Consider the following 25166-nt stretch of genomic DNA (forward strand, 5'->3'; position numbering starts at 1 on the left):
TAACAAATTTGCACACCGATTGACACCAATAGAGAATGAAGAACTGAATAGACAAGTGCAGGAGCTGTTGAAGAAAGGTTTGATCAGGAAGAGTTTGAGTGCTATGCAGTACCAACAATATTAGTACCTATGAAGAATGGAGAATGAAGGATGTGTACCAATTCAAGAGCAATAAACAAGATCACAAAAAAATACTAGTTTCCTTTGCCTAGGATGGATGACATAATGCACTGTGTGATTGGAGAAAAATACTTTACAAAGATAGATTTGAAGAGTGAATATGATCAGATCAAGATCAAAGAAGGTGATGAGTGGAAGACAACATTTAGGACAAATGAAGGATTATATGAATAGTTGGTGATGCCTTTTGGATTGACTAATGCATTGAGCACTTTCATGAGGTTGATGAATGAGGTATTAAATAAATTCTTGGGTAAGTTTGTTATTGTGTATTTGGATGACATTCTATTTTTTTAGTAAAAGAAAAGAGGAGCATTTGTTGCAGTTAAGACAAGTTTTGCAAAGATTGATAGAAGAAAAGTTTCTGATCAATATCAAGAAGTGTACTTTTATGAAGGATGAGTTAGTCTATTTAGGATTTGTGATATCTGAGGATGGTTTGAAGATGGACCTTGAGAAAGTGAAATCCATTGTTGAGTGGCCTACACGGGAAAGCATTGGAGTGGTAAGATGATTTCATGGATTGGCTAGTTTTTATCGAAAATTTATCAAAAATTTTAGTTCAGTTTGTAACCTATGACCGAGACCATGAGAGGAGATCGGAAGGAATTCAAGTGGACCACCGAAGAAAACAAAAGTTTTGAATTATTGAAGCAAAAAGTGACTGAGCAACTTGTGTTAGTTTATCAGATTTCAATAAGGTATTTTAAGTGGATTGTGATGCAAGTGGAATAAAAATAGGAGCAGTTTTGAGTCAAGAAGGGAGAGGAGTAGCATATTTTAGTGAGAAATTGAATGATGCTCGAAAGAGATATTCAGTGTATGATTAGGAATTTTATGCCATAATTCAAGCCTTGAAGAAATGAAGACACTACTTGTTGCCTAAGGAGTTTGTGTTATATACAAATCATCAAGGTTTACAATATTTGAATAGCCAAAGTAAGTTGAATCAGGGACATATGAGATGGGTTGAATTCTTGTAGAGTTACACCTTTGTGGTGAAGCATAGAAGTGGGAAATCTAACAAATTTGTTGATGCATTGAGTAGGAAAAGGAATTTGCTGACAGAGATGAGAGTGATAGTATTAGGTTTTGAAGATTTGAAGACCTGGATTTTGCAGAACCTTGGAAAGAATGTAGAGAAGTGATTATGGTTGATAGGAGAAAATGGCTGGATTATTTCATTCAAGATGGGATGTTATTCAGAGGAGTTCAGTTGTCTATACCTAAGAGTTCCATGAGAAAGAACCTAATCAAGGAGAAATATAGTGGAGGTTTAGTTGGACACTTTAGCATTGACAAAACAGTTGCATTGGTGAGTGAGCAATACTTTTAGCCCTAGATTCATAAGGATGTTAAGAGATATGTGTAGAGTTATAGAGTTTGTCAAGTTGAAAAAGGTAGTAGTCAGAATGCGGGATTGTATAAACCTTTGACAATACCGATAATACCTTGAGAGGATATAAGCATGGATTTTGTACTTGGATTGCCTAAGACAGTGAGAGGGAATGATTCTATATTTGTGGTAGTGGATAGATTTTCAAAAATGGCTCATTTCATACCTTGTAAGATGACATCAGATGCATTACATGTAGAAGACCTATTTTTCAAGGAAGCGGTGAGATTGCATGGATTACCTAAGAGCATAGTTTCAGACAGAGACACTAAGTTTGTTGGTTATTTTTGGAGAACACTTTGGAAGAAGATGAAGACAAATTTGAAGTTTAGTTCTACTTTTCATCCACAGACTGATGGACAGACATAAGTTGTTAACCGGAGTTTGGGAAACTTGTTGAGATGTTTAGTGGGAGATAAAACCAGAAGTTGGGATTTGATCCTTGCACAAGCAGAATTTTCCTACAACAATTGAGTGAATACAAGTACCGGAAAAACACCTTTTGAGATTGTTACCGGAGTACATCCTAGAGGAATATCATAATTAAGAGACATTAGTAGTGGAGATCAGAAGAGTTCAAAAGAAGAAGATTTTGCAGATCACATGACAACATTGCATATTCAGGTTAAACAACATTTGGAAGACATGAACAAAAAATTTAAAGAGAAGGTAGATGAGAAGAGGAGACATAAGGAATTTGAAGTTGGCGATGAAGTGATGGTATATCTGATAAAAGAGAGATTCCTAGTTGGAACTTATAATAAGTTGTAGATGAAGAAGTTTGGACCCTGGAAGATTTTGAAAAAGTTTAGTTCTAGAGATGCATATGAAGTGGAGCTACCAAATAGTCTAAGTATTTCACCTATATTCAACATTGCAGATCTTCATGAGTACCATGAATCAAAATTCAATGAGGATAGTGTTGAAGACCTTGAGAAACAATTGCCCTGGAAGGAACCAGATCAGATTGAAGAGATTTTGGATAGTAGGATTGGGCGTAGTACCCGAAATAGTCACTACAAAGAATATCTTGTGAAGTGGAAGAGAAAAATAGTTGAAGATTCATCTTGGATTTCTCAGGAAGAGGTAGACTGCATTGGTTTCCCTCTGACCCCCAAAAAGTGAGAGGATCACTTTTTATTAACCCTGGATGTCTGATGCAGGAGCATCCTCGGTTCAGAACAATCTTGCATCAACCAAAAATATTTCCTTTTCTATTTTGTTTGCAGTTTCAATTTTCTTTTTGTGTATCCCAGTTTTGGCTCACCAGATCCCGTGGAGTTGGATTCTACTTAAAGAATTGATCATATTTCTTATTTTCAAACCATATCTCATTTTGATAACTTTTCGGCAAGTTATCGCCACCGGTTTTCGTGACAGTTTCTTGTTACCGGTTGTTCCTTTGTTACCAGTTGCCTGAGACCTATTTTGGTGATCTACCAGAACCCATTCCGAAGCTTGCAGAGCCTTGAGAATTGATCTTAATGTTTCTTGGTGTGTGGTCCACCTTCTATGTTTCACCCTTTGGATTTTCAGGAGGAATCTCTTGGCAAAGGCCGACTTTGTTCATTTTGCATGTTAGGTCTTGTTCTTCGGGTTTTGATCCCTTTTGGGATGAATGGATCCTTTGGATATATATATATATATATATATATATATTTGTAATCATGCTTTAGAATGTAAGAAATTAGAATCAATCAAAGTATTAGATATATAGACTGTTCCTAGAAGATAGATCCTTCGATTGAAGGTCCTGGTGGTGACCCATTCTACCAGGCCTGCATGACAGTATTTTGTATCCTAGTTGTCATTGATTAGATGTATTTGAATTTTATGCAATAAAGCTACCTTTTCTCCATTTCCTCCATCATATCTATGTGTTTCTGTTGTGTTTACTCTTGCTGACTGGTCTAGATTGATCTCCTTGAGGTCCCTCCTCACTGGTGACTGCTTCAATTTCATATCTTTAACCTTATATCTTGCATTAAATTTAAATATTTCCATAGGTCATTTTCAACTTATCTTAAGCAGTATTAAATTCACCATATTCTCAGTCCTTAAGCCAAGTGGATCCATTCTCCTTCTAAATGTAATAATTGTGGAAGTAGGTTTAGTTCCTAATTTGCATGCATAAACTTGTATACCCTATTTCCCAACAATATAGTTGGTTAAGAAGGGAACATGTTATACTTGAATTTTTTGGTCGTAACCTCCTCTGCATGAAGTGTTTGAGTTGATTATGTTAAAACCAATAATAATGCAATCCAAAATACTTCTTAGGCAAATTGGAGTGCTCCATATTTCTTCATATTGATAGATTTTCTTGTGTAGTTTTGTGGATATTATTAGAGAAGTATAAGGCATAATCCATTTGAGTTCCAGATGATTTGAGGTACCATAAGCTTAGTTTTTTTGGTACCAAAGTGTATATGTAGACTAGCATACTGTATTTCTCATGTAGGCAAGTGAGTTGATGATTGGTGACACCTTAAAATAGTGTGGAATGGCAAATGGAAAGACGAGATGTTTAGTAGGTCCTATAAACTCATGTCTTGATCCAGATGGTGTTATTTATATTCCTGTACTACCTGAATCAATATTTTGTAGTAATATGTGCTTAAAAGGTTGACTTGGCTTGACAGTTGGGTATTTAGATGATAAATAAATATTGCATTAAGAAGTATGGTTTGTGATGATATGATAGGATGGTTTTGGGGTAATTTAAGCCCTTTGCATGGTTTGTTGTGACCTATTTTTCCTTAGTTCATATGTTTTGGAGCTGACTTGTGTGTTATCTTATGTTTCATCCAAAGGTTACCTTGCAGTCGACCTAGTTGATGATTTCATATGTTGGAAAGGATAATATATAAGATAAAATCTTGTAGAAAGCTATTGTTGCTGGCAGAATCTGCAATTGTTGAAGGTAGAAAGTTGAAAGTAGTTAATGGTGCAAAAAATGAATTATTGTTGATTGATCAGTGGATAAAGCCATCAATTACAACCATTTCTATTTTTCAAATTGCAATCTTCATGGAGTTGTTGCTTCCTTGGGTTGTAGCCCTAAATTAATGTCAAGTAACCTTATTTATATTTGAGAGGATGGATTTGGATACTATATCCAAGCAATATTTATCACCATGGTTTTTCCTCTATGGGGTTTTGTATATAAATATGGTGTTATGGTTATGTTCTTTAACTTCTCTCTTTCCTTTGCTATTTAGTCATAGATGTTGAATGTATAGTTAATTAAAAGTGAAATAATTTTGTTAAAAATAATTCAACTCCCCTCTTAGCCTTTGGGCATGTTCAACAATTGGTATTAGAGCAAGGTTCCTTTGAACAAGCCTAACAACTAAGGCAGATCTTAGAAAAATAACACATTGGGTCTAAAGCACTGCCTAGCCCTCTCAAATATGATAAATACATGATAGAATTCAATGTAGAAGACTATGAGGTTGACATGGGAGGAGATCTCTTATATACCTTGGAAGATATAGATGCAAAAAACAAAGAGAATAAAGAGCCTAGGATCAAACTTAAGGAGTTAGAAAGAACAATCACTAACTTGCAAATTCAAGTTGAAGAAGGAAAGATAATTGAGGATTTTTTAGATACCAAACTCCATTAAAAATCTTCTAAATATTCAAAGCTTGAGGAAGAAATTGTTGCTCTAAAGAAGGGATTAGAAAAAGAAAAAGATTAGATAGACAAAAGCCAAAAACTCAAGACTCGCATGAACATCCTTGATGAAATACTTGTTGGCAACAACAATGAAGGAAAACTAAGGAGGGGGGGGGGGGGGTGAATTAATTTTCATTGGATCACACAAATTAAGCACAATCTAATATTTGATCAATTGCAACAAGAATAAAGATAAACACAATAACATCAACACCAAGAATTTTGACGTGGAAAACCCGGTTAAGGTAAAAACCATGGTGGGAACCTACCCACAATAAGATGATACTCTGTAGTAGTATGTGTAAATATTACAACGGGGAATGTACATGCATTCAGACACACTGCCTAGAGCTCACTGCTCAAAATAAGATGACCTAGAAGGCTCCAATCCTTAGGGAAGGTTCACTACATTTGAATAATATTCAGACTACAATCTAGTTAAAATGAACTAAAAGAATAACATCTCCTAATGCCTGACGACAGTTCCAATTAAGCTCATTTGTCTGCCCTGCAACAATCTCTGCTCAATACATCATACCAAAGGATTATTTCTCTTATGAACACATATACCACTTTCTTATAATGTAGATAGAACCACCATAGTGGAATTACATGAATCTAACACCTAGCTATATAATTTATCAACCTTGACTACAAGGTCAACCAAACCCTCAACCCTTAATTATAAAATTACATCACACGATACATAAATAAACCACTAGACCAATAAAATGCCATAGATGACATAGCATGGATCTAAATAAAATCCTCCAACACACAACACCATCATAAATCTCACCAAGATCAACCACAACATGCTACACCACCGAAAATACGACATAACACGAAGAATATCACCGGACCCATAAGATCTTCAAGAACACACACAAGGATCAATAAATTCCATCAAAGAAAATAAGACACGATCAGGAAACACCAACAAGAACATTAGAATAATCCGCAATAGCTGCACCAACACCACTTATCCAAATCTTCATCGATCAACATGTGCTAACACTCAAGAAAACTCAACAACAACAATTCAGACTACAAAGGTCACTTGCATAGCACTAAATCACTAACCATTTGAAATGAAGATTCATATGAATATCCAAAAGACTCTCCCAGATTCGCAACCAAAGATTACATCATACTGGAGAACAATGGATTAATCATCAAGACACTGCAACACTGAACATAGAGAACTAAACTTCATACTGGAATCCACAACTCAACCAAATCACCACATAGCATCATGGAGTCAATAAATAATGAAGTAGAGATACTAGAGATACTTCATTACAAAACCAAAAATCCTCATTAGCAAACCAAACCAAATCAATTCTCTTTAATGCCAAAACACAGGAATATGTTGACATTAATGACTACAGGGCAAAAGTAGAAAGTTGTGTCACACTTTTATAAAAGAAAAGGTCAATGTTGATTCAACTTTTAAAATTAAATCAATAGAAAGTGAAATATATGTTTTGAATTTTGAAATGATGTAAAGTAATAAAATTTATATTCTTTTGTCTATTTTATGTTTGTAATTTTAACAAAATTTGAAAAAATTATTTGAATGTAGTTTTTTATAAAGTAAACACTATAATTTAGTTGTTGATAAAATGCTGTAATTGAAGTTACACAAGCCGCCACACTTTATTTAGTAAATTTTACCTTTTTTTCTTCATTTTTTTTTGTATATGGATAACTTGAAAATTTAGTGCATGGATATATTTTTTACTATTTTTTATAAATATATATTTTTCAATAAATTTGAAAAGTTGTGTGTGCTGAAATATAACTCTTTCCAATTGTTGCCATATTTTTTCTTAATTATTTGTCCAAATTAGAAAATAATTATATCATCATGACATAGATTCTTTTCTCTACTGCATCATATTTTTTTCAAAATTTTAAAAAAAATTCTAGTATTTTTCCTTGACAAGATAATCAACCTTATACTTTAGCGTTGATGACCTAATTTCAATAAATAAAAAATATAAAATATAAAAACTAATTAAAATATTTAAAGAAATATATTTTGGAAAATTCATTTATAGATCTATAAAAGAGTATTTTTACATTTCAAAATAAATAAATAATAAGAGTAGGAGTTGTTGAAACATCATTGTTTTTTTTCTGGTAATTAGACCCAAAGTGGTATAAAATATACATTTAGTAGACATTTCCAATTGAAAAAGTTATGGCCCAAATATAACTTAGCTATAATGAATCTATATAGACCATATGTTTGACTAAAATTAATTTTTAGTTAGAATTACCTAAATTCATTTGTGTTGATAAGTTGGCTTGAAACGTGACATAGTTTTGTTGTTTTACCAAACAACATATCCTAGCACCAACAATATCCAATAATCTCCCCCTTTGGCATTGATGACAACATATGAATGTGAAAAATAATCAATGCAAAGAAACAGACTCCCCCTAAGATCATGCACACAAAGGTTCAAGGATAAGGCAGTTTTTCACATGCTTCTCTCCCCCTTCGACAACAATGCCAAAGACATAAGCAAATCATGCTCTTTCCCCAAATGAAATAATATATCCCTTTAAGAAGGATAATCTCTCCCCCTTGGGATAAAATCACAATTGAACATCTGAATCACTCACTGACTACTTTGATTGAGTAACAACACCAACTCATCAACCTAGATAAGAAGATAAGACTCTAAAGTCCACCAGATTGAGGCATCTCAATGCATCTAGTTCTCACCAGGATGGGCATAGACCCCTAACTTGTCTTTGAAGTAAACAAATATACATGCAAGCAAAGGTTTAGTAAAAATATTAGCATTCTGATCCTTTGTAGATACATACTCTAATTTGACTTCTTCATCACTAACTTTCTCCCTCAAGAAATGATATTTAATTGATACATGCTTTGTTTTAGAATGTTTTACTAGATCCTTTGAGATATGGATAGCACTTGATTTATCACAATATATAATAGTAGGCTCATCATAAATAACTCTAATATCCTTCAATATCTGCTTCATCCAAACTACCTGAGTATAGTTGCTAGCAACAACAATGTATTCAACTTCAACAGTAGATAAGGATACAACATCGTGTTTCTTATGAGACCATGAAATTAAATTCTTCCCTAGAAATAAATCTCCACTAGTAGTGCTCTTCCATTCATCAACATCACCTACCCAATCAATATTAGTATAGGAACACAGCAGGAAATCATCATTCTTTGGATACCATAAACCATAGTCAACAGTCCCCTTTGAATATCTGAAAACCCTCTTCACAATAGTAACACAACTATCTTTAGGATCACTCTGAAATATAGCACAAAGACAAATAATATGCATAATATCTGGTCTAGTCTAAGTTAAGCACAACAATCCACCAACCATAGATCTATACAAAGTTTGATTAACTTTCTGTGATTCATCATTTTTAGACAACTTGCATCTAGTCACCATAGGAGTTCCAATAGGTTTGAATTATCTAACCCAAACTTCTTCAACAATTCCTTCACATACTTAAATTGAGAAATGAAAATGCCTTTATCAGTATGTGAAATCTGTAACCCTAAGAAGAATTTCATCTCACCTATCATAGACATCTCAAATTCTTTTTGCATATCATCAACAAAATTCATACTTAAATCATCATCTCCTCCAAAAATAATGTCATCAACAAAGAGCTCAACAATCAAAATGTTGTTGTTATCAAATTTCAAGTATAAATTATTATCAGCAGTACCTTTACAGAATCCCAACTTCAACAAATACTTGTCCAATTTAGCACATCGAGCTCTAGGGGCTTGCTTCAGTCCATGCAATGCTTTCTTTAATTTGCATACCATATCTCCTTCATCTGATAAAGAAAATTCATCCAGTTTCTCAATGTAGATTTCCTCTTCCAGATCACCATTTAAAAAGGCTGACTTAACATCCTTCTGATGTACCTTGAAATTATTGTAAGCATAAATCTAACAACTTCAATTATAGCTATCGAAGAAAAAGTCTCCTCATAATCAATTCCTTCCATCTGTGAACTTCCCTTGCATACCAGTCTTTCTTTGTTTCTAACAACTTCACCGACTTCATTCAGTTTATTCTGGAATACCCATTTAGTTCCAATCACATTTTTGTCTTTAGGTCTCGAAACAAGCTCCCAAGTGTTATTCTTTTCAATCTAATTCAGCTCTTCTTCCATATCTTTTATCCAATTCTCATCATTACATGCTTCTACAATATTTTTAGGTTTAATCTTTAAAATAAAACATATCTCTTCAGCAACAATCCTTCTCCTAGTCATCACACCTTTATTCTTATCACCAATAATTTGATTTTCTGAATGATTCAATCTTACATACCTTGGATTCTTCTGATTGTTCTAATTGTCAGGCTCTTGAAGTTCTTCACCGACAACAATATCCTGATTACCTATCTCCACCAAATCATTCAGTTTTAGGATTTCAATCTACACAGGATTTGAAATAACATCTTGATCATCAAGCTCATATCCACATGCTCTAATCTGCTTTCCATGACATTCATCTACCTTCACATTTTCACTCTCTATTATCTTTCTTAGTCTCTTGTTGTAACACTAGTAGGCCTTGCTCTTATTAGAATATCCCAAGAAGATTCTTTCATCACATCTTGCATCAAACTTTCCTATATCCTCATCTCTTTTGATATAACATTTACTTCCAAAGATTCTGAAATATTTAGCTGTAGGAACATGACCAAACCATAGCCCATAAGGAGTCTTACTGGAATCACCTTTTATATGCACTCGGTCGAATGTGTAAACAACAGTGCTAACAAATTCTCTCCAAAAGGTTTGATCAACATTTCCTTCAATCAACATAGTCCTAGAAACATCCAAAATGGTTTTGTTCTTCCTTTCAATAACTCCATTCTGCTGAGGGGTTCTAGGAGCAGATAACTACCTTCTAATTCCATTCTTCTCACAAAATGTATCAAACTCACCTGATGTGAATTCTCCTCCTTTGTCAGATCTCAGACATTTCAACTTTAACCTTGTCTCAGTCTCCACCTTATTTTTGAATATCTTAAATTTCTCCAATGCTTCTGATTTCTTCCTTAGGAAGGTAACCCACATCATTTTAGAATAGTCATCAATCAACAACATGAAGTACCTATCACCCTGCATGCTTATTACTCTTGTAGGACCACATAAATCAGTATGCACAAGATTTAATATTCCATTAGGTGAATACAACTTATTCTTGAATGAAGTTATTGTTAGCTTTCCCAATTGATATTCTTTATATACTAGATTAAAAGGTTTCTCAATTTTAGGCAAATATCTAATAGCTTGAGTAGAGCTTATTCTTATCATGTAGTCAAAATTAACATGACACATCCTTCTATGCCACAACCAACTTTCATCAATCTGAGCAATCAAACAACTTTTCTCACCAGCATTCAAGTGAAAGACATTATCTTTAGTCTTTGTCCCCAATGACATCTCTATACTAGAGGCATTAAGAATCTTGCATTTATCATTCTTGAATTGCAAAACATATCCCTTGTCAACCATCTGTCCAACACTCAAAATATTATCTTGCAAACCTTCAATATATAAGACATCATCAGTAATATTCTTACCATCAAAAGAAATTGAACCTCTACCATGAATCACACAAGCTTTATCATCTCCAAATCTCACTATATTGTTACTACTTATCAAGTTACCATTAGTTTATATCCAAAGTCATTCTATATGTCTAGTCGCTTACTACTACCGAAATATTTAGTCGGTAAGCATAGTCTAGTCGGTAATAGAAGAAAGTAGTCACAGAGCCCAGTATGCACCAAGCTGTCTACTGAGTATCATTCCATGTCTACCGAGCAGCAAAGATGATACACCAAGTGAAACATGTTACCAGATTCATTGAACTTGGACACAGATATGAAAACATGTTACAAGATTGAGAAACATAGAACTGTTATCACATTAGAAATTGCACTTAAAGATTGTGTATGATTTTGAGGTCATCTAACCAATGAAATATTTTGCATGGTTATTCATTCGAGAAATCATGTTTGTAAGATCGAAGCAATGAACCAGATCATCGACATAAGAGATCTATTTATACAACATGGATTAAGGATAAAAGAGTAAGACATAGATATACATAAGTGTATGAAGCAAGACATGTGTGATATATGAGAAAGCACTAAGTGTTATGACTGTTACAGAGACACAGAGGTCACCGACAAGGATTTTGGAGAACAGTCAAAGAACAGAGTAAACAGAAGGGTTTACTGAATTACTTTATGGGTTACCGAGGTATGCTATAAGCAAGGTAATCTTATTTTGAGCACATAGAATTTGCTATAACATTCCTGATGTAAAGTTGCAGATAGTTGTAAAGATTTTATTAAAAATTTTGAAGTTGTAAGAGAAACCTCTAACAGGGTAAAAGACTCTAATCAAGTCTATAAATTGTAAAGCCTCTAACTAGGTGCAACATTTAGATTAAGTGTTGTAAAATCCTTTAGCAAGGTAGATCTAATAGATCTTGATACTCCTAACAGGGTAAGCTATCAGAAATAACTAAATATGTAGCTCTAACCGAGCAACCTTTATTATTGTAGTAGTGAAGTTGTGGGTGCCATCCCCACCGCAATTTTTCTCTCTAACCAAGAGTTTCTGCGTAACCAAAATAGATGTGTTATGGAGTGAATCATGTATGATTTTTATTTCTTTGTTTTAGATTTATGTTATGTTACATCAGTTTTTGGTTTATGCATAACAGTAAAGATATTGTTGTTAAAAGGATTTGAAGTACTGATTCACCCCTCCCCTCTCAGTACATTAGCTTTCCATATTGGGCCTAACATATACCACCATCATACCTCTGCATATTCACAACAGAGTTTATTTTTGTGGCAAATATTCGCCAATGGCGAATATTTCATGTTGGCAACTTGGAAAATGGCGAGTATATTGTACCGACCGTGGGTGGCCATGTCGCCAAGAATTTTTAAATATTTGTCAAATGCACGACCCAATGGCTCATTTTTTATGTAATTAATTGTATCTATATGAATATTTTGCCAATAGAATCCACATTTTCCACTCGATAAATTAAATTTTTTCGCCTACACTCTCCGAGGTTTCCTTAATAAACGACCACAATTTTCCAATAGCCATATAAAGATTTATTTTCCAGGAGGACCCAATTCGCCTGCCATTTTGCAGATGCATGTCTCCATTCACCCCAATTTTCACCAACTCTATTATAATTGGCAATTAACTAGTCAACCCATAATTGCCTCGGAAATTACATAAGATGTGTTATAGTTAAGCTGAATTCACCAAATATTTGTATACCATATAAAATTCCTATCAAATTTGCCAAATAAGGATTAGTATAAATACATTCAAAGATAAGATCTATCTCTACACAACTTGGTCAGTTTTGTTCTCTTAATTCAGATCAATAGCGAAGTTTCAAACTAGGAACAACCATTGCTATTGACTGCATTGGCGACTGCTAGTGACCTATTAGGTGAGTGATGATATTTTTGAAGTTTTATAACATTATTCTGAATTCATCTCTATCTGTTTGCACTGTTGAGTTCATTCTTATTTAGTGGGGACCCGTCAGTGCTAGTGGTCACCTTGGAGACCTCAAACATTTAGATTGTAGGCCGCAGGGCCAATGAATCATATAGTATAGTCTATTTACTATTATTATTTCTTCAACAACTTGATATTTTTTTGTAGCCTTTATTTGTTGGAGATGTCAAATAGGAAGAAGGGTAGGAATCCTGAATGTGGGGAAGGCCAAGAGAGGCCAACAAAATGCATAACTTTGTCTTTGTACTTTGGCGTTGGCAAAGATCGTGGTGAAAATCAAGAAGGTACATCATCATAAGTACAAATACAAGATTCACAACCTTCACTGCATATTGAAGAAGGCAAAGAACCTGATATCTAAGATCATGATGAACTTGAAGAAGATGTTCTGGTAGATACCCAGGTTAGCCAGAATGATATAATTGACTTGGGTGATAATACCATAGATGATAATGCACGGAAGGGGAAAAGAAAAGCCATATCAAAAAAGGATCAACCAAAATAAACAAAGGATCAACCAAAATAAAAAAAGGATCGGGAGTGGGATATGTCAGTGAGGAATTTTCAAATTAATTGGGCATCAAAATATCCTTTCATTGAACTAGTGGAGAATCCAATTGAAGATGAGCCTCCAATAGAGTGCAGGTGTAAGATTTGCACTTGGAAACATAATAAGGAAAAGAGGTTGCAGCTAAAAATTGACACCATAGAAAAGTATATGGGTAAAGTTTATGAAAAAAAAATGATAGACAGAGTTGGCAAATCAGTGATGAGATGGAAAACAAATGAGGAATGTAAGCATGTGAGGAATGCCGAAGAATTTTATTTTTGTGAGAAAATATAGACGAAGCTTGCCGAAGTTAAAGATTCTTTTGAAGCTACTCTTGGAAAAGTAATGCAAATAGAACACTTGGGAAAAGATGTTCAGTTAAGTGTTTTTTTTAAAATTTTGAGCAGAGGGCATGCTATGACAAACTACCCATCAATGAGTGGTTTATTACACTTTTTGAAAGTTCCTAACTATCCTAATAGTCACTGGTCAATAAACAGTGGATGGGAATGGGAAAGTTGTCTTGCTAATGTTGAAAATGAAGATGTAAAGGAAAAAATAAGAGAGTCAAACTTTATTGCATTATCTTTAGACAAAGTTACGACAATATATAATACTTCGTGGGTATGTATGCGTTCTTATACTATATAAAATCATGCCCGCCAACCTCATCTACAATCTATTGCGAAAATGAAGGATAGTGTGACAATGGAAAATTTATTTCAACTAGTAGAGAGTTGTTTATTTGAATATGGAGGTACGGATGACATGACGATTGCCAAAAATTTGGCGTGTGTTGGAGTGGATGGAGCTTCAATAATGCAAGGTCATAGGAATGGTCTTTGCACAAAGATGGAAAATTCTTGTGCACCCTACATTACTACCATTCACTGCATGGCCCACATAATGAATCTAGCTTTTGGAATTGTGAGAAAGTATGCTCTAGTAAAAAGAATTGAACATTTAGTCACAAATCTCTATTCACACTTTTGTCGAAGTCCCAAACGATTTAAGGAATTTCGACACTTTGTTGATGGAATAACCGATGTGAACAAGCTTCTTAAGGATAATGATACCAGATGGATCTCTTTGGATGGTCTAGCACATCAATTTTTTTTAGAATATCCATCCTTGATTGGACTATTTCACACAAATCACAACGAATCAGAGCAACCAAAATTTCCTGACCTAATTCGGAGGTTAAGTAATATAGAGACACTCTTAACTTTAGCAACAATTTTCCCCATGGTAGAGGAAATGAGGAATATTATGCCCAACAAGGAGCTATGTATATTGCAAAATATGCTAAGCTATGTAAGATGAGATAACTCGCCCTCGATAATCTCTATCAATCTCAACCAACATTATATGATGAAAAATTTGCTAAGTGGCTGACACTCATAGATTTGAACAATCCTGATAACTTTTTACAGATCAGTGCAAATGGGGAGATATGTGTCAGTGTATGCAGAGTTGAGATACCAATGCACTTCTTTACCACAATCGAGCCCGAGGAACCTGGAAAGTGCCCCAAGAAGCAACTAGCAAGAGTTACAAGGGAAGATTTTAGCAAGATTGTTGAGTTTGCAACTTCTTCTGTGAAGAAAATTGCCTATGATCTTTCCTCACATATTAGAACCAGATTCACTCTTGAGAAACTACTTGAAGCCATGTATATTGTGCTTCCTCAATATTGGAACTTCAACAGTGCAACTAATTTTTGAGCTAAGCTACTGACTTTGATAAATCAATTTTGCAAATCCATAGAATTCAATGGAGTAATAATAAATGGAATTTTAAATGAAACTCTTCTTAGAGAGAAATCATCCCATTTTGCATACACTATGAGGGAACGATATGACAGAATGGAGAACCCCCACGAAGAGGGATCGGTAACAAGATTTTGGACAACTATAGGTAAGAATCAAGTGTTGTATGATTCAATATCAGAATATTTCAAGCTTGTTGATTTATGTATTACCATGATATTGGGTTCTATGGAGGATGAGAGAGTTTTCAGTGCTTTGGGGTTCCTAAAATCAAAGCTAAGAAACAAACTAGACAAGTATTTGGAAAATTGCTTGAGGCTCTATACATCTAGGTATGATGTCCACACTTTTCCTTAAGATAGGGCACTAAAAATCTAGATGTTGAAATGTGAAAGAAGAGGTTTGGGCAACACTTCAAACCAAAGTGCCAGTGGGACAATTGACTCATGTACTGGACCTACTAGTAGCATTGAGATGCAGTTCAGCGGAGGTATGAAGACTTAGAGTGAAGGAAACATAGACAAGAATCAAGGAAGCTCTTATTTTAATGAGGAGAAATGGCAACTGTAAGAGATTTAGGACTACGAGTTCGTAGGTATTTATAAATCTTATTAATATATCTCATCATTCATATTAAAAAAAAGTACTATTGTGGTTGATAAATTGATGATATTTTATGTGTCTGTCAATGTTTTGCAGTTAAAAATTAATATTGAATTGCAATTGCATTTTAAAACTTTCTATTTCTAGATAGAAAATAGCAGAATAAAAGAGCATAATGTGTTTATTGATAGAGAGATTCTTATTTAGACATGTTGAGATTTTCATTAATTCTTTCAAAATATAGCTGTAAGATATGTAATTCATTCAATACACAACTCTATCTGATTCTCTATGCAAAAGTCAATTCCAAATTTCAGAACTCTTTGCAAATGACCCTGAATTCCCTTTTATAAAAACAAGGAAGCAACAACAGCTTTAGGTTAGTTTGCAACATGTGAAGACTCAACATCAAAATCAATTACTAGGGCACTAAATCTATTATTCCATCAGACTTAGAAACTTAGTACAATTTTACAAGGCTAAAGGTATCTATGACCATCATAGGCCGGATTAGCAATTTAGCAACTGCTACATGTCTCCTAAGTGTTGTTCAAAAAATAGAGTTCAAACTTAAAACTTAATTCAAGCCATGACAAATTGTTGGTGTAATTATTTATTCTTATAGGATATAACTACACTTTATTTAAATTAACTTAGGATAATGCATCTCATCATAGTTTAGATACGCGATACTTAGGGAAGTGTGCACATAGGGATGATGCCTATAGGAGAAATTCCACCTTTTGTTGTCTTATCTTGCTGTTACATTCCACATTCGGTGGGTGATCCACCTCTTGTGGAATATTATATTATTTCTCCTACCTACCCCTACTTTTTCTTACCTAGCCTTGTTTCTCATTGAGCCACATGTCATGATTGTGTGCTCACATATCCATTTGGCCTTGCCTATATAAGCAGACCCATATTCATTGTATTAGTTAATCTAGTTGATCACTTTTGCATATTGATGAGAATACAGTTTGTTCTTGTCAAAATATTGTCTCTCTTTTGTGTGCTTTTCATTGTGCCCTTGATCTTGGCAAAATATCACATGGTATCAGAGCTATTGGGGCTTCATTGATTGGTTTTGGGAGACATTTTGGAAGGCTTCTAATTTTTGGATCTGAGGTACTGCGCATTGTGTAGGCATCCTAGAGTGTTTTCAAGCTCACCATTGTGTCTAGGAGGCCATTTCCATAAAAATTAAGTGTAAACTCATCCATATTTGGTGAAAGTCAAATTTTGGGTGTTGGAGGAATTTTTTACCCAATTTGGGTAGTATGGTATGGATTTTCAAAAATTTTGCAAATTTTTTTTAATTTTCTTTATTTAAAATTCACAGATTTTTATTTGTATTGAAAAAGTTTAAAAAAAATATAAATTATTATATTTTTTGGGGGGGGCAACATACGTTGACCCCACCTCCTGTACCTGTAACCTGCACAGTTTGCAGGTGTATCACAGATCGTACTTGTTCTGAAAGCATCCTTTTCATCCGGTTCCCGATGACATTGGTTCAGCTCCACTCAAAGTTGGTTTCCTGACCACCGCTACCAGCACCCAACGTCTATAGCAGCTCTAGTGATCGCCACCTGCGACCACTTCCCACCGGTTGCTTCATGGCGATGACTGCCGCCTCTGTCAGCTGCTTCTCGCTAGAAGCTTCCTACCAGCCCCCATTAGCGCTTCCTATTGGCCTCAGGACTCCTCTTCCTACCGGACCTCACCGTAGCTCCCTCCAGGCCTTGCGGCTAGTGATCACCTTTCTGTCGGCCTGGCAGTGACCTCTGACTAGCTTCCCGGCTCTGGCGTCTTCACTGCCGGCTCTTCCAACCTCTAGCGAGACCCATGTCCACCATGAGGTAGGTGCCCAATGGCCCATGCACTAGACACCTTTCTGCCACATCATCTGGACCGTACAATATGACCTATCTAGTCAACGCACCACGTCACTGTCCGTACACTGCCACGTCAACTTTTCGTATAGTCAGTAGAAAGGTGCGACGACCATTTTTACGGGCATACGACCATCAAATTTAACACAGTGAAGTGCTGATGTCAGCCCGTGTCAGTAGCTTTTTGAAAATTTTAGACCCCTCTCCACTGAGCAGTTTGATTTTTTGGGTTAACTTTGAATGCCCAAAACTTACTCAATTTTGCTCCTTTTTGGGTGCAATTTTTTTTTATTTGGGCTAATTTTTCATGCTCTCTTTAGTGGTGTGGTTATTTTCTGATTTTGGTGTACAAGTTTTTTAGAATTTTCAGATTCTCTCAGTGGTACCTATCCAATCCTCAATTTTGCAACTTCAAAGGCTTTGTTCGAGCTCATACGACCTCCTTTTCAGGTGCCATTTTTTTTTAAAGTGCATATTTATTTGCATACTTTCATAAGATGTCATCAGTTTGTAGATATTTTGAGTGGATATTATACTTTCAGAAATTGGTCTTTTTTGGCTTACTTGGTACTTGTAATTTGCTTGGATCTTAGTTTGGATCTCTTGCATTATCAGTTTAAGTCTCCTTTGGCCTCTTTGAGGTAGTTGTAATATTGAAATCAGAAGTCCACTTTGCCATTTTTTGCAAGTGACCCATTGTACACGCACTAAGTATAAAGTGCCGAATCATCATTTAGGGGGGGAGGGTTATTTGTTTGAGTGAATTTGGGGGGGTGTCTTGTGTGATTGTGCCTCTCTTTCCTTGTGCTCTTTCATTTTTGTTGCTACGAGTCCTTATAAATTCCCACCTTTAACTCCACATAACTATGTATCTTGGAAAATAAAAGCATGGAGCAGACAAATGGAAAAAGGACTCACACATTTCATAGATGGAACAATAGTAGCACCAACAGATCCTAAGGTTGATCCTAATGTTCAATTAGAATGGATCACTAAAAATTTCATGGCTCTTGGAACTTTTCATAAGTATGTATCAGATGACCTCATTTTTCATGTTGAGAAGTGTTCTACAATTAAAGAAACTTGGGATATCTTTAAGAAATTGTATGGTCAAGTTGATGAAATCAGAGGCTACAAGATTGACAATGATTTTACCAACTTGGATCCCAAGAGTTTTGATACAATACAAGATTACGTTACCAAAGCAAATGAGCTAAGAGTAAAGCTTAAGGATTGTGGAATTGACAAAAAAGATGCTCAATTGGTATTCAACTTGTTGGACAAGCTTTCACCCGAATATGCAACATTTGTTTCTAGCTTCCAAACCCATCGTTTGACAGTGGGGAGTTCCTACACTATGCCTTCATTTGATGCTTTCACATAAATGTTGATGTTGAAACAATCTAAGTTGTTGAACATGGAGATTCTCAAGTCTTCAAAGTCCAAGGCTTTGGTAACTAATCAAGGGAGTCAAGGAAAGTCAAGCCAAAGATTCCAATAAGAAGAAGAAGAAATCTAAGTCAAAGCCACAATAGGAAAAAGGACAATCATCCTCTCCATCACAAGGCTATTTTTCATCCTCATCCAAGAAAGGGAGTACACCTAAGAAGGAAAAACCAACTTGTTCTTATTGCAAGAAGTATGGTCAGGATGAGCATCGATGCCACACCAAGCAAGCTGATGAGTTGACAAATCTCCTTAAGAAGAACAACATCAATTTTCCATCTGCCGACAATAACAAGGACTCATCTCCTTCCACTTCCTCACAGTCTAAGGGAAAAGGGAAAGCATTTGTGGCTACAATAGGTTCTTCATAGCAATGGGTACTTGACTCGGGTGCCTCTTATCACATGGGTTCTACAAAGGATCAGTTTTCTTCATTGTAGCCATCAAAGGTACCTCACATTTACATAGGTGATGATACATAAGTTGAGGATGAAGGGAAATGTTTGGTTGCAATGGATGATGGAACATTTGAGAATGTTCTTTATGTTCCTAACTTGTCTATCAATCTTTTCTCTATCTACCAAATCACTCACTATGGGAATGGGGAAAAGGTTAAGTTTAAACCTGATTCAGTTGTGATAAAAGAGCTTGATAATGATGCCTTGGTAGCAGTGGGACAAGTCAATGACAACTCAAGGATTTATTCATTCTCCCACTTTGTACCAAGTTCTCCTTCTATGGCCTGGCTTACTCATTCAAATTCAGAAAGTAAGCTATGGCATGAGCGGTTTGGTAACCTCAACTACCACTATCTTCAGCAACTTAAGACTAAGGACATGGTCACAGGTCTACCTCAAATCAATTTTTCAAAGGGTGTATGTTTATGATGTTCCATGGGCAAGCATCCCAAGGAGAATTTTGATAAGGGGAAAACTTGGAGAGCTCTGGAAGTTCTTCAACTTGTACACAACGATGTTGCAGGTCCATTTCCATCACCTTCATTTAGTAGGGCCCACTATGTCCTCACCTTCATTGATGACTATTGCCGCTTCACTTGGGTCTATTTTCTTGTTCATAAGGGTGAAGTGTTTGACATATTTCTAGACTTCAAGGCTCATGTGGAGAAGCAATCAGGGAAAGCGGTCAAGATCCTTCGCACAGATAATGGAAGGGAATATGTGAGCAAAAGACTTGAGGGTTTTTGTACATTTAACAGGATTTCTCTTCAACATTCAGTTGCCTACACTCCACAACAAAATGGAGTTGTAGAACGTAAGAATATAAATCTCAAGGAAATGGCTAGCTGTATGATACATGCACATTCTCTTGATCTCGCCTTTTGGGCAGAGGCTATCAGTTGTGCTACACACATCCAAAATGGGTTCCTCACAAAGCTTTGATGGGTATTATTCCTTTTCAGGCTTGGGCTGGTAGGAAATCAATTGCGAGACATTTCAGAGTCTTTGGGTGTCCAACATGGGCTCACATTCCTCCATAGAAACATAAGACATTGGAACCTCATAGTAGGCCTTGTATTTTTGTTGGATATCCCAAGGGTGTTAAGGCATATTGACTGATGGATCTAGATACACATGAGGTGTTTATTGAGAGGAGTGTTCATTTTGAGGAAAGCTCTCCTAGCGTAGCCTTACTTCCTCCTCTACCTTTCTCCATTGTGGATAGTGATGAGAGTGATTCAAATGATGAGACTCCTTCAACTCCAACTCATAGGGTTACACTTTTGCAGGGTCCACTAGTAGTTGAGGAGCCTTGTCCTCCACCTCCACCTAGACCTCATTGGGCTCGACAAACACTTGAGTCAGCAGGTTCTCTTATTGGGGATTCTTTAGATACATGGAGGACTTGACATTGATACCACTTCCAATCCACAAACATTTTAGGAAGCATTAGTGGTTCCCAAGTGGGACCAAGCTATGGAGGAAGAGTATAGTTCCCTGATGAGGAACAACACTTGGGAGTTAGTCCCTCTCCCTAAGGGGAAAAAGATGGTTCAATGTAAGTGTATCTATTGGACCAATTTTGCAGTGGATGGTAGTGTTGGTAAGTATAGGGCTTGACTTGTTGCGAAAGGTTTCTCACAAGTTCAAGGTGTTGACTATATTGAGACCTTTGCGCTCATAGCCAAGATGAACTCCATTCGCTTGACACTTGCTATTGCAATAGCTCATGGTTGGGCTGTCCATTAGATGGATGTGAAGAGTGATTTTCTTCATAGGGATCTTGATGAGGAGATATATATGGAGTAGCCACAAGGTTTCATCCAAAATTCTTCATTGGTTTGCCTACTGAGGAAATCTCTCTATGACCTTAAGCAGGCCCCTAGGGCTTGGTACGCCAAGATGGATTCCTTCCTTCTCTCAGAAGGGTTCACCAAGTGTCATTTTGATCCGAATGTCTACATTTTGCAATAGGATGATTCACACTTGATACTTATGCTCTATGTTGATGATTTGATTATTACAGGGAGCACCTCATCCATCATTAGTGGTGTCAAATATTCTTTGCATGACAAATTTTCTATGACTGACTTGTGTCTTTTGCACTACTTTCTCAGGATAGAGATTTCACAGTAACCTTCTGGGATTACACTTTCACAGCCCAAGTATGGTCTTGATCTACTTGCACGCTTTCATATGGTTGATTGTAAGCTTGCATCGATTCCCTTTCTTTCAGGAGTCAAGCTTGAGGCTAAATGTTCTCCACTAGTTGATGCCACATTGTATTGTCAGCTTGTGGGTAGTCTCATCTACTTGACTCACACATGCCTTGCCATTTCATTTGCGATTGGCATGGTTTCCCGCTTCATCCAGGAACCACATGAGATTCATTGGAAAGCCACCAAACGCATCCTACACTACATCTAGGGTACACATCACTATGAGATTCACTATGCAACAAGCACAAGACCTTTCTTGGTTGGATACATAGACTCCTATTGGGCTGGGATCTTGATGATCATAAGTCTACTTCTTGTTACAACTTCCACCTTGGTTCAGGCCCCATTTGTTGGCAAAGCAAGAAGTAGAATGCTATTTCTCTCTCTTCGACTGAGGCTTAGTATTGAGGGGCTGCTAACACAACGACTCAGACTATTTGGTTTCAACATATTCTCACAGAGTTTGGGTTCTCCACTCCATGATCAATAGCTTTGCATTGTGAAAATTAGAGTGCTATTGCAATCTTGAAGAACTCGGTTCAACATCAATGGACCAAACACATCAAGATTTGTATGAACTACATTTGAGAGCTGATTCAAGAGAAGGTCATAGATTTGCAGTATTGTCCTACAATGAAGCAGGTTGCAGACATATTCACCAAACCCTTCACTGAGAGTAAGTTCCAGTAGTTGTAAGATCTCTTGGGGGTACAAGATATTTCATTAGGGGGGGTCAGCTGACTTCTCCTTCCTCTCTTATGGGGGGACTTTTTCCTCTTTGAGGTTTTGTCCTTCTTCTTTGAGAGTCTCTTTGTACCTTTATCTTTCTTTTGGGGGGGATTTTTTTCCCACTGGTTTTTCTCCCTTTCTCTATTTGTGAGAGATTGCATTGCATAGGTTTGCTTGCATTTGCATATTGTACATGGGTATCTATCATGGCCTAGTAGCCGGGACCCATCTTGCATTGTTGACTTGAGTCTTCATTCCCCTAAGTTGCACTTAAGGGGGGGGGTGTTGATGTAATTACTTAATCTTATAGGATATAAGTACACTTTACTTAATTTGACTTAGGATAATGCATCTCATTGTAGTTTGGATATGCAACACTTAGGGAAGTGTGCACATAGGGATGATGCTTGTAGGAGAAATTTTACCTTTTGTGGTCTTATCTTGCTGTTACATTCCACATTCGATGGGTGATCCACCTCTTGTGGAATATTATATTATTTCTCCTACCTACCCCTACTTTTTCTTACCTACCCTTGTTTCTCATTGAGCCACATGTCATGATTGTGTTCTCACATATCCATTTGGCCTTGCCTATATAAGCATGCCTATATTCATTGTATTGGTTAATCCAGTTGATCACTTTTGCATATTGATAAGAATACAGTTTGTTCTTACCAAACTATTGTCTCTCTTTTTTGTGCTTTTCATTATGCCCTTGATCTTAGAAAAATCTTGAACAAATTAAATATATGGAATAGCAGTGCACAAAACCTAGAAATCAGAAATAGAGAAATGCAGAAAGTTAAAACTTGAGAGAAATTGAGAATACAAATTTACAAGGTTGAAGTTGTGCATCATAGGCTGGAATAGCAATAGTAAGTGCTGCATTTTTCCTGTGCAAAAATAAGAGTTATTTCAAGCGATGGAAAAAGAAGAAAACCTTGAAATTAAGAGTAAAAGCAAAAAACTATACAATACATACTATGATTCATGAGATCTTTGTGCTAGTTTTTGTGGGGTGCTCCAATCTCTGTCTGATGGAATTTCAATTTTTTTTAAAGTATAATAAGTCAACTATAACTTTGTCAGCAATCCATATTTTGAAGAGTGACTTGTCTCCACTATTTCACCCAATACCACATTCAAAGTTGTCAATGGTTTGATGAAATCTAGAAAGATGTGAGGAGTTATGTCCTTAGGAATCAAGGCTAAATCAGATTTCATTTTTCCTCCATCCTTTTTTTGAAAGTTTCTATTCCAATGAAATTATTTGATGTGTCAACACTCTTCGACAAACCAAGATTTAGAAAATTGGCTGTCTTTTGTTGCGGCTTCAATAACTTTTTCCCACCTTTATCCAAAATTTCCTATGCTTCTCTTAGTTTCTAGCATTTTTGAATGATAGATGATGCCTTAAATGAGGCACCAATGCGACTCTTAATTCTCTTGGATGCCAAATAGCTGTCACTATTACTATAGACTTCTTGCAAAATGTGTTTTGCAATATTCTCTTTTGAATTAACATTTATGTTCTTATCAATGTGCTCTTTGAGCTTCCAAAAAAATACTCTCAGACTTTCATTCAATTCCAACCATTCACACAACTTGTCACTCCTTTGCATTATTTTCCCCCAAATGTTTTCTTTTATATACTTCACTGTATTTTTCATATTGTCCTTCAATATGTCTTTTGAAGTTTTAATTTTATTATTTGCATTCTGCAGCTCTTCTTTCATTTGTGCAGTAAGTATGTGAATTACAATGAAGCTGCTTGCACTTGCAGGAAGGCCAATAGCCTAGAGCACACTGCTCATCATAAAAGGAGCCTCACTGACTAAATATAAATCCATAGTACAATTTGGATAAGTGTTGAACTGCAAAAGATAGCATCTCCTATACCTAAGTACAATTCTGGTTAAGCTCAATACCGGAGGACTAAATCCTCTTACACAAACCCAATTCAATCTCCAATGATCAACAAACTCCTCTGCCTGAATGATATTAGATTATTCACACATTACATTCCTTGACCATGACCTCTTACAATAACCATGATGATCTACAATGAGATCTTACATATTATTTATACAAACCCTCAACCATAAACAATCAGGCAGCCACTAGATAATAAACCAATTACATAATTACAAATCATGTCGGCCTTAGACCAAACAAATAATATCCAATACATAAGATATCTTGAAAATACAACAATAGGTCCTATCCACACATTACATTAATGTCAGCCCATAACCTCGATCAACCAGGACCAAGGATAGGTCCACACGGTTCAACAATGATCTCCAAATGCCAAGTCTCGAACAAGGTCACCAATAGCAGCCTGAAATTCCACCAGAAGCTGCACCAACACCAATTACACAATCCATGAAAGATCTTCACCAAAAGCTCTGCCGGTGAAACCCTCGTCAGAACTAGAAACCAATCTTCATAGCAAGAAGGATATCATCCAATCACCAGACCAAAATGAACTGACTAAATATGAGAATGAGCATTATGAACAAGTCAATTCCATCATTAGATTATACTGGAGACTACCAGCTCATGCTAGATCCAAGTTAACTAGAAGCCATTCATCCTACCGGGACCAGAAGGGTGTCGGTAAAGCATCCAAACAGTT

This window comes from Cryptomeria japonica, chromosome 10 (assembly GCF_030272615.1).
Source record: "Cryptomeria japonica chromosome 10, Sugi_1.0, whole genome shotgun sequence".
In the NCBI taxonomy this organism is placed as follows: domain Eukaryota; kingdom Viridiplantae; phylum Streptophyta; class Pinopsida; order Cupressales; family Cupressaceae; genus Cryptomeria; species Cryptomeria japonica.